The sequence below is a fragment of the Argiope bruennichi genome, chromosome 8 (genome assembly GCF_947563725.1).
Source record: "Argiope bruennichi chromosome 8, qqArgBrue1.1, whole genome shotgun sequence".
Taxonomy (NCBI): Eukaryota; Metazoa; Arthropoda; class Arachnida; order Araneae; family Araneidae; genus Argiope; species Argiope bruennichi.
Window position 1 is genome coordinate 5147842 of NC_079158.1, and position 12651 is coordinate 5160492.

Sequence of the window (12651 nt, forward strand, 5' to 3'; positions counted from 1 at the left end):
GTAAATTTATGATTTCTCCTTGTTAATAATACTAGTGGTTTTACAAAGTCAAGTAAACTTTTGAGCATAGTTTTTTATTATTATTTATCCCCCCCCCCCCACCTACTCTCTTCTTACATTTGCTCAGCTTTAAAAATTAATGTGACAGTTTGCCATCAGATTCGTCACATCGTATCTAAGGACAGTGAGATAGATATGCATGTAATTTTATTACTATTAAAAATTGAAAAATCTTATGCATTTGAAAATGGTCTATTGGTCTTGAATTTCATATAAATGAACTACAGGAATTCCTGTTTTAAAAGCGCAAATAATTCTTTTCAGAAATTGCGTTTTTTTTTAATATATATATATTTACTTTTTTTTATTGTATCAATACAGTCAGTAAATTTTTGAATACTTTTCTAGTCATGATATTAGAGTTTTGACAGTTATTCCTTATTTTAAAGTAAATATTTTATGTGCCCGTTATTTTTCTGCTTCTCTTCCTCGAAGTTTATGTTGTATGACATTAATGTTTAGCAAGTAAAGTACCAATTCAAGTACTATTCTCGTCTGTGATTCAGAAATGATGAGGTCCTTAATAGACCTGTGAAAATTATTAATTTATGGAATAAATTAATTAAAGACAGTTTTTAAAAGTGAACTTTTATTAATATGTTATAAATGAAATTTTTCTTTAAGAGACAAAAAGTGGAGAATAATTTGTAATTCATTAGAATAAAATCTAAAAATATCTTTTCTTCTTCCCGAGATTCACTATCATGATGATATATATGTAGAATAAAAATTTTTGTAAAATTAATCAGTGTAGTTGCAGTTAAATTTTGAAAATATCAAAACCATGTGTTATCACTAAGTACATTTTTAATGAGTAAAAATCTCAGAATTCTTGTACAAAAAAAGAAAAGTAAAGAAACCTTCTTTCTTTATAAGCAGGAAACAAGTCAAATTAAATAAAACAGTTGAATTCTTAGATTTTGAGTGAATTTTGTTTCTCTAGAAGTTTCTACTTATTAAGTATATAAATGATCTTGAAGCTTTTAATATTCAACTGTTATTTGCTTTTACTATGCTTTTCTTTTATTGGAGTTTGGAAATTTGAATTAAATATCAGAATTTACATTTGTGCTATATATGCATTTAAAAAGGATCATTTTATATTTATAAAATGGGACTTCTTTCCAACTTTTTTTTTTTTTTTTTTTTGCTTCCTATTCTATAGTTTGAAAATTGCCTGTAAAGAAGTTATTGAAATCGTAAGTCTGTGGACTATGCTTAAAATCACATTTTTGTTTTGTTTTTATTTTGTCACCCATAATTAATTTGAAAACATATATCACTGCATGATTCAATAAAAAAAAAAAAAAAAACTTGTTAATCTTTTGGTGAATGAAATCTTTTTCATAATTTTTAAATCTTGTTTTTCTCTACTTTAAAAAAAAAAGACAAAAAAAAAAGTGACCCACCCATCTTTTAATATGAAATATATAAAAAAGGTGCAATTAATTTTAGTTAATAAAATATGAATATTAAAATTTATAATGTGCGATTTGAAACAGTTATTAATTCTACATTTTATAGAAATCAGTATATTTTTTTTAATCGAGTTTAAATCCATTGTTAAAATATTTATATATGAAATTTCTATATCTAAATTCTTTTTTTTCTTCTTACATATGCTATTTATTATACAAATGTTGATTTATAAAATTATTTAAAAAACTTTTTATTGTGTATTGCATATAATATATTCATAAAGATTTAAAATATAATAAATGTTTTCTATGGGATCGACTGTGTGATTGTCATTTATGTAATCATTAATATTTTGCATTATAATTAGATTACATTACTCCATAGCATATATATAATGAGCATTCCAGTTTTGTTGCAGATAAAAAAAATTAAGCAGCAAGAGGGGGGGGATATTTTATTACTTTATGGTGAATTGCATTAAATTAAAAAAAAAATCTCATTTTAAACTGATGAGTTAATACTTATGAATTTTAGATCTTTAACAATTCTTTCCAGATCTTTAGCAATTTTCTCTAAATATCTATTCATATTAAATTCTTAAAATTTTATTAATGAATCTTCTGTGCCTGTAAACTGGTACAAAATTCCTATACATTCAATTATTATTTATTTTTGTTCAAAACACAGCATAATTTCTTATTATTGAATAATGAATAAACAACACACATTTCGTTTAAAGAAACGCTGGATGAGCAGAAAGTTTTTTCTACTTACAAAAATTCATTGTACAAAAACTATTATATTAAGATATGATTATTTTTGTAAATTAAAAAAAAATAATAATTGAGGTTTATAATAAAATAAATTACTTTAACATGGAAAATGTCACTGTGTTATTTTATATCTTGTGATGTGTTGTCCAACATGTATTCTGTAACTCTAAACGCAGTATTTATTATTCTTTGTTTTGGTTTAAAAGATATGCTATGGAACAGCAAAGACTCACTGTGGAATCCCAATGAGTCAGTGCACCACTTTGTTTTTCTTTAAATGATTCATATTTGAATTTCTTCATGGAATATTTGAATTTCTTCATGGAGATGGAAACCATTAGTAAGCGTTTAGTGACATTATCTTCAAAGCTTTTATTTTTTTAAGCAAATCAATTTTGTTAGCCATAAGATTGCATCAAGCATTCAATATTTGATATCACTGTTTTATTATTGTAGCATTAGAGGACTGCTTGCACAATAAAGCTTAATCTCTTATTGAACTGACCAATTTGGTTTCAGGGATCATGACACTTATGACATGATGCATGACACTTAGTGGTTACTTTTATCTACTGCTTATATTTAGGGTCTAGTTGATCCATCCATTTGAAGATATCAGAAAACACCAAGAAAAGTGCTATACAATGAGAAACCTTTTCAATGTTTAATATATGCTAATGTTTTGTATTTAAGGAAAGACTTGCATATTCTGTATGGCGATGCATAATAAGAGATAAAATTGTTGATGTGCAATGGGCCTTGTGCACTCAAAATGTTTCTGTAAAACTTGTAAAATGCTCTCTCCAAGCAGTAAGGTAAGTGACATTGCAATGAACAATTTTATAAATTGAGAGAGAAAATAGCCACTTATACACAGCAAAAAGTCATTCATTTTGTCTGAATTAAAATTAATAATCTGGAATTTGTCAATGTTGGAAGAGAAATTAATTTTTTGAGTATTTAATTCTTCACTCTGAACTGCTTCTGCCTGTGTTATTCTCCTTACTCTTCTATTTGTATTTACCACAAAAGAAATTTATATTTTCCAGTAACACAATTATTTCTCTACAGAGTTGGCATGCGTTAAACCTTGCCAAGGCAGACAAATAATGACAATCTAAACTATCTGCTCTAGTTCTCGGCAATGCATTCATTCATTTGCTATTGGGGCACTCCAATTATTATACTGTATAGTTATTTTCAAAATTTATTTGTTCGTCTCATGATTTTCGTTATCTGCAAAACACATTAAAATTATTAGTGTGGATAAACTCGCGGAGTGTATTATTCTTCGCTACAAGTATTCGTTACGAATGTAAATCGAGTTCACTTGGCATTTAAAACAAATGTTTGATCTTTTAATGCATTTTATAGTTAGAAAAAAAAATTCCCATGCACTTTGAAAATCTCTGAATTTTATTTGACTGTACGTGTTTTCGAGGCCTCTGAAAATTACTTGAATACTTTTCGCTATGACCTTGAAAACCAAGCGAAGGGCGTAATTATTATTCTTGGGGGGGGGGGGAGAGAAGAAAAAACCTGTGACATGGAAAAAAAAAATACATAGCAGCATTTCTGTTGGCTTTAATGTTGTGTTGGCATATATATCCAAAATGGCCGTATATTTGCCCTTAGCTATCGAACCGGGAAGTTGAGAAGTCGCACTATCGGTTTTTCACGTTGTTTAAACAAAAGCTGTTAATCTAAAAGAGAAAATTTTAAAAAAGAAAGTTATAGGTATATTGTTTTGTTTGTTTCTTATGGCACTTGCCACTGACAAGCCCGCTGTTACGAAGACAGCGATTTAAGCCTGAGGGGGAACGTCTCTTATTTTTTATAGCAGCGCCAACTAGGGCCAAGAGTACGACTTTGCCACTCACGCATCATTCATTCGCTTGCACAGCCCCTTTTTACAGGAGGGCACATTCACACATCTCACAGATAGAACAACAGAAGAACAACCATGCCCAGATCACGGGGAAGACACGCTACCCCTATGCCAGGACGCCGGCATAGGTATATTACAAAACTTCAATGGCTTAATAAGATAAGGAGCAAGTTTAAAATAGCGTAACTTTGGAAAAAATATTATTTTTTAAAGAAATTGTATAATATTTGTATAATCCTACTTAAATATGTATTACACAGAGAGGAATATGTTAAAATTTTATATTTATATTGGCATTATTTTTCGGAAAATTCAATTTCATCAAAAAAAAAAAAAACACAACTATAAACTACCTTTCTACATGTATGAACCGAAAAAATACCTTCCTAAAGATATAATTTTATGTTTTCCGATGGTACTTATTATAATGATCGATTTTCTGAAAAAGGATAAAATTTAAATATGAAGTTGACTATTTTTCAATTATTAAGTCTGCATATTTGCAAATGGCCATTACGTTCGGGGACATAACAAGTTAACTCTTCTGGAGAACCAGTTGTTGCTATATATATATATATATATATATATCATATTTAACATTCGCTTTTTTATCATTTATTATTCAAAATCATTTATTTCAAAAACCCTTTCTCCTGTATGTGATTCCGATATTCGGAAGCAAACACATTTGTCTGTTTTAGATGGCTTGTCCAACAATTTACACCAATAAAATTGCTGTTATATATTTACATTATACTTAAGCTATAAAATAGAGAGATGGGACGTAAATGTTGAGGTAAAGATAAATCAGAGTTCGATTTTGAAATAAGGGCAACCACAACTGTTATCCAGCATTTGGAAAAATAACTTATTTGCACTATGCAAAGTAATTAAGTTAAATACAAAATAAACACCTAAGGGTAAAAACACTCGCCTCAATCCAAAACTAATCCAAACACCCACCTAGATGGGGAATTTCTAATCATGCGATTACTAACTTCATTCAATCCAGGTGACTTATTCTGCTTAAGAGTTCTATGAGGTGTGTGAAAGTGCCCCTCCCCCCGTGAAATGGGGATGTCAAGCGAGTGTGTGGGTGTCTTCTTCATATGAGCTAAAGATCAGACTTCTACCCGCGGGCGTTCTGGGGCCTTTACCCTCATAAGCTATTGCACAAACTCGGCTTAAATCTCTGACTTCGTCATAGGGCTTGTTTATGACAAGTGCCGTAAGTAAAAACAATGACATATATTTTCAGAACAATACTCCAAAACTTTGAATTTAACTTATCAGCAATATGAAGGGCGAAGAGTTTTTCTCAAGGTTATGCTTCTGAAACAAGGTTCATAGGTTGTGGTGAGTGAACAATTTTTTTACACTCGATTATTAAAACATTTCTTTTTGAATTTATAAAAACCATCTGGTAATTTTATTTATTAATCCAATAAGAATCATAAACAATTATATATCACATCTTAGTTTCTATTCTCGACTCTTTGTAGTTTTAAAACCAAACAAAATATATCCTTTTTTAATTTCGTTTCAAAAAGGGTTAATATTTTTAGACTACATATTTGATGTAGGATCCCTGCAATAAAATTGCATTTTTGCTCTTTCTGATTCATGTTTTTGATTGTTATAGAATTTAATAGATTCTCATATTACTAGTTTTCTTTTTATTAACTTATTGTAATTCTAAATATATATTCGATACACATTTATATTATATAGAAATATCATAAATCAAAGCATGTACCTACATTTTAAATCTGATAAAAATACCACACATAGCAATATTAAATCAAGAGTATTCAAAACACAATTTTAGAGATTAATTAACATATTAGGTGGTAATTATTTGAAATTATATATAGTATATATAAAGAGAGAGTGAGAAATAAAAATCGATATAATTTTTTTTCAATAAAATACCATTGTTGCTGTTTATACATGTTACGATTTGTTAAGTAAAAATATATTAAACCTACATATATGTCACATTAGTAATTCCCTAAGCATTACGATCATTATAAAAAAAAAACCAAATTCCTGGTATCCACTCATTGTGCTACAATAGTATTTTAGAACAAATATAAAAATACGAATTCCGTCTCTCACACCCTAGTCATCGAAATGTGGTCGTCTCAGAATCCGTTGACGATTGAATCCGTAGCTCACGTGATTTAGATAGCCAATGAACGTTAAGATCTGTGCTTATGGTATAGACACAGACGCTTTTTTTTACATCCATGATTGTTTGTTTGTCTCGCAGATGTCACGTGTTTAACATTTGAAGTTAGGAGCTTAAGACGACTAGCGTCTCAATCGCAACGTCTATCCCTATGGGGTGGGCGAATCCATCCCAAACCATACTTTCGACAGGTAGGGACGTTGACCGAGAGGGGCAGCAGGGATAAACGTTGTCTTTTAAATGTTGAGTTGTAGCTCAACGCTTATCCCGCTTCAATTGAATAGTTTTCCGCTGGAGTGGAAGGATGCGTTTTCCAAGCAAGGTGTTGACATATTAGCTTAAAACATATTTTTCAGTGACCTTCATCTTATTCAATGGATATTTAATACAAATAACATTTATTTTACCAAAAGCAATATTTCAGACAATTCATTTTCAGGTGGCTTTTACTTGTTTTCTACTGTTTTATTATTATTATTACTAATTCTGTTTTTATAGGGTTCTGAATTTCCTGATATTAATGAATCTTGAAATCATTTAAAAGTACTTTTGACCCGACGAATGTTTCCATTAATACATCATCTTCAAAACTGGTAATTTACTGATTCTGAAAAAAAATTTAATTGTAATATGATAACATTCCTTTACAGAAAAATTTCTGAATAATTTGGAAACATATTTTTTATTTACATCTAACATGTACTATTTCTGCAGTAAGTAAAAAAGATGTGCCTATTATATGATTGTATGGATATAATATCTTTATAGTCCGAGAAAAGAAAATATTCTGCCAATGGTTATATTTGCCTTTACATTCCCAGAACAGTGTATGTCTATTTTTTTATAATTCCTAAATTTCACATTTCTTTTTGTCTTAATATGTTACCATGAACAGAAAAAAAAAATGTATACTGCTATTTTTAAATTTAAAATATGACATGAGAACATTTCAATTTTGTAATATAAACTAAAATTTGGATTTTTTAAACCATAGATAGTCACAAAAGGCATTGACAAATTGAAGCATCTGAAATATATATACTTTAAATAGAATATGCTTCCTGATATAATCTTTCTGTAGAAGTATTTTCTATAATATGATTAGAATGTTGTTAATTCAGAATATAAACTCAAACAGAATAAATTTGGAATGGATTTAGAATGTTTTCTGATATTTTGCATTTTCTGCAGTCCCAATTTAAAGATATAGCTGGCCAATTTTTTTCTGAAATAAAAATTTCATTCCCAAAACTGTATCATGTTCTCATATCATAAAAACACAATTTAAGACATTATTTGGGAACTTCATATGTTTTACATTTATTTTCCATTAGCCAGTTGCAGTTATATAGTTTCTAAAAATAATTATGCAATGATAAATTCTTTTTAAAAAGAAAAAAATCCAAGTAAAATATTGCATACATAGATTCATAGTGTCTCTTTTAGAATGTACTAAGTATTCAAAAATTGATTATTCAAAATCAATTGTAGTATTGGCAATTTGAATCTTGGAACGTTTTTTAACGATAAAATGCGACACATCACATGATTTGTGAGAAGATATACTAGTGTTTAAAATACTTAGGTAAATTTTTCCTCCTTGTCGCTTTCTTTACTTTATTGATCCTGAAATTGTAATTATGGTATCTATGTTTTTCAGTTGTAATATTTTTTTTTTTATATTATGCATTGTTCTCATTCTTAATAAAGTTTACACATTTTGCTTAGCATTTTATATGTAGTTTGTGCATTTAATATGTGTCTATTCATTGCAAAACCCTCACGATAATGTTAATTCCTTTTATTAAAATTTTACATTGTAAATTAGAGCCAAATATATCAATTCAATAGACAATTTTTTTTTTCATATTAGTATTTCAATTTAGTTACATGCTAAATAATTTGCTGTTTTTATTATTTGATTTTTGAAAGTTATATAGTAAAATATTCTACATCCAAAGCATCTCCTATTATGCAATATCAATGTTTGTTGGACTAACTCGGTCAAATATTCATGTATAAATGCTTTTCATTGTTAGTCTTATAAATTAGGAGAATTGCCTATATAATTCAGTAAAATAAATAACAAATTATAGTTATTTTTTTTAATCACTAACCACTTACCAAAGACATTTTTAGCAGGCATTCAGCTAAGTGTAGCCTTCTGTAACCAATCTGTAAATATTTTTACTATATTCTTTAACACTGTAACATTTCTATATTTTAAGTGAATAAATATTTTTCCTATACCTATAGCACAATTATGAAAATTACATATATAATGCACAATATGCAGGCACAATGGTTCCAATGCTAATTGAGAGTATATTATCTATGCTTATCATTCATATTTTGGTTTCCTTAATGATTTTGAAGCAAACCTAATGAAAACAAATATATTATTTTCTTAACTGCCTCACAAAAATGAGCTGTTATGTAAATATTTAAAAACAAGTTTTAATCAAATTACTTTCATTCTGTTTACTTTGTTTCTAGAGTGTCCATCCAACTTTATTTTGTGTTTATTATTTTTTTATTGTAAAACAATAAAATAAATAATATAAAATTATAGAAATATAATATTTCTTCTCATAGAAAAGAACATATTTTTATATAAATACTAATAAAAAATGGAAATAACTATTTTCATTATATTTTTTTAATTTGTGTTAAGTTTTTTTTCTGCCTCTTATAGTTAAATAGCACAATAAGTTCTTCAAATGATGAAATATATTGTATGCTTTTGAAAAATTCTTTGTTTCTAATAAAACTACAATGCTATATTGTTTAATAATTAGATACAATATACAGATGGAGAAACTAAATTGCATTTGAAATTTTTAAAAAATCTGCCTTGAAAAATTTAGATTCATTTGTATATTAAGTAAAGAAAGTATTTCATTTCTTATTCTATATTCAATAAAGATAATAAAAAAAAGTTGTTTGCTATAGAAAGTTTATAAAATATTATTTAAATTTATTAAATTAAAAGTTTTTATAAAATATCTATTAACTATCATCAAATTTATTCAATTCTTGAGAGCTGAAGTTCTACAGATTCACTAGTTTATTTAGCATAATTATAATATATAAACCAAAATACAGTTTGTAACATTTAACCAAATAATAGAATTGCAAGTCATCGTGCACAGAGTTGTTGTCTGTAGTATTTATGTAAATATCTTTGTCTGCATTATCTAACCAATAAAAAAAAACTCATTTATTGTATCACTTGCATATTTTTTTAGTATTATTATATTTAACTATTTTATTTTAATACATTATAAGGATAAAAATGGAATCATTTTTTAATCCACCCCATACCTAACTTGCTTCAACGAACGAATAACAAAACATTTAATTATAAAAAAAGTGGAACAAATATATTTATATACTAATAATAAAGTTGAATGTGTGTGTTTTGGTGCTCTACAAGCCAAATATTTGACCTACATGTATCAAATGTGACACATATGTAGAATGGTGGATGTGTGCACCTTGGACCGATTTTTTGGAAATTTTAAATAATATTTTAAGCTGAAATTCGCTGTTTTTCCACGATAATTTCTGAAAATATCACTGCACAAACATAAATTTTACATTGTTTGAAATTTTTTTAATTACATCGATTGAATTGTAGTACGAATATTTGCTTTTTTTAAAAATATCCCCCCCTACATTTAATGTTACATTATTACCCTGAAATCCAAATCGTTTTCATTTTTTCATCATGTAATTAATCGCATGGTTTTTGCCTATTATTGAAAATCAAGTAAAGAAGTATTATATTTAATATCTGAGCAATTTATAAAACAAATAGAAAAAGGGAAGTTACAATACCTCAAATTTAAAAGATAGATGAAAGGGTTATTTACATTTTCAACAGCGCCATGATGTCAAGTAACAGTCTCAATCAGAAAAGTTTATGATCACAATACACAGAGTAAATAAGAATATTTAAGTAAGTCAGTTAAAATCACAATTTTAATGTTAAACTATTTGATAGACTCATTGATATGAAGTTATATCTAAACAATTTATCTAAAAACAAATACAACCAATGTTCCTGATGAACAAACTGGTCACCTGATGTGACAAATATGAATATATATACTATGAAATGCATAACAGAATGATGGAACAGACTATAACAAATATGAAAACAATGTCATGTTTCAATATTGCATAGTATTCCCTTGTCCTTTATTAATCCATTTTCTGTTTGTTTCATTACACAATGTTTTCGTAATAAATATGTCTTACGTTTTTATTATATTTAACTTTATTACATACTAAACATTTTACCATTTGTGAGCAATGTCATTTAGATTACATCTCAAAAAACAGTAGGCTCTTCTAAATTTAGCTTTTAGTTTTCCTTGTTATGATTCAAGTGAACTTGCTAATCATTATTTAATTCTTTTTATCATGATTTCATATTTGGTAAGGATATCTTTGTATTTTATTTGATAAACAGTAAGATGAGAATCTTATTTTGTCATTAAAATAGTAGAAACTTTAGTAATGTGTAAACTTGCACTATCATTTTAATAAGATAAGCATTAAGATTTAGATGAGAAAAATTTTGACAAATCAAATAAAACCTTTCTCATGATAAGGATTATATATATTATAACTATTTCTTTTTATGACTCTTATAATGAAACCAACCAAGATTTTTCAAATAAATTAATAAGTATTGCAATTATTCACAAAAGGAAAATAACACGATTACTTTATTCCCAAACACTGTAAATATGATTTTATGTCACAGAACAACAATCTGAAAAAAATTACCATGAACACATTTATTTACATTTTATAGCTGTATAAAGCTAACAATCGATACATTATATTTTTCATCACTCTAAAAACTGCCTAGTTATGACATAAACTTATTAAAGTTGAGTCAAAAAATTTTTTTAATACAGTGCTATATATTATTTATTTTCTTTAGTTTTTATTTTATATGTTAATTTGTTTATATTATACTGTTAAACCAATAAGAATTTGATATTTGACTATATTTCTATTTTTCCAAGTGTTATTGCTTAATTCAAAATTCAATATTAGCTTGTTATTTAATTGTAGAATTTTCAGGATATTATATTCCATACTCCTAAACATGAAAAAAATAACTGCTGCATGATTTAGCAGGTAAAATTAATTCTTTCCTAACTATAATTATTTTGCTCTAATTTTTACTTTTTTTAAAACTTCATTTTGCCATATTTCAAAAAATTTGTGTAATTAAACTACAGGGTGACCATAAAATAATTTTCCCCATTTCGAGGCATCTACAACTAAATAGAATGATGCCAAATTCCACTAACCCTCTTTAAAAAAGTTTTCACATGGAAACATATTGGTGCTACTAGAAATAGAACATGTGACATGCTGAACATTCAGGCTTTCTATATTTGTAAAATATATTAGTTCAATATCACTTCTTTTTCAGTTATTAACTGGAAAATTTAGTATCATTTTTTAAAAATAAGAGATTTATTCATTTCCTATATTCAGAATGTCAGTAACAGGCTGCAATATTGTGAATATTCTGAACATCTTTTAAAAGACCATTATATTAATCTTTCAAGAATATTTATATTTTGAAATATACTGAGGAAGCTGCAAGTATGAACATGAAACTCTATATAACATTGATTTCTTAATAACTAGAAAAACAAACCCTAATTTAAAGAAAACCAGTATTAAAAAAAAACTTATATCCTCCGAAACATTCGCAGGGAGTTACATTTTAATACTTTTATGTAATTGAATATAATCTTATACTTATCATAAGAAAATTGAATTTAAATAGTCCTATGTTTAAAAAAAAATCAATAATTACAAAAGAACTTAAATTATCAATAAAACATGAATTGAAAATAGTTTTATTTCATGCTTTAAAAAGGTTCATATTTTTACAGCTCATTTAATGAGATTTATCTGTTAAGTAATAAAACACAATTTGTTTTATTTATTGAGAAGAGGAAAATAACTTGTGATAGTAAAAATTTATAATATAGTAAAATAAATCTCAATCAAACATTAATAAAATCAGAATCCATTTAAGAAAATTGTTTCTTGAATAAGGGTTTGACTTGATATACAATAAATATTACAATATATACCTACTCAACATGCTATGTCTATTATTACACTATGATCCCCAAGTAGGAAATAAACTTTGTGATAAAGTTGTTTTTACAGTAAGCATTTTATAAAATTATTTTTCTAAATTTATGTAAAAGTTGTTTCTTATTTTTTTAAAAATAAAGATGACCTAGATCATTAAGTTTTGGTTATATGTCTTCTAC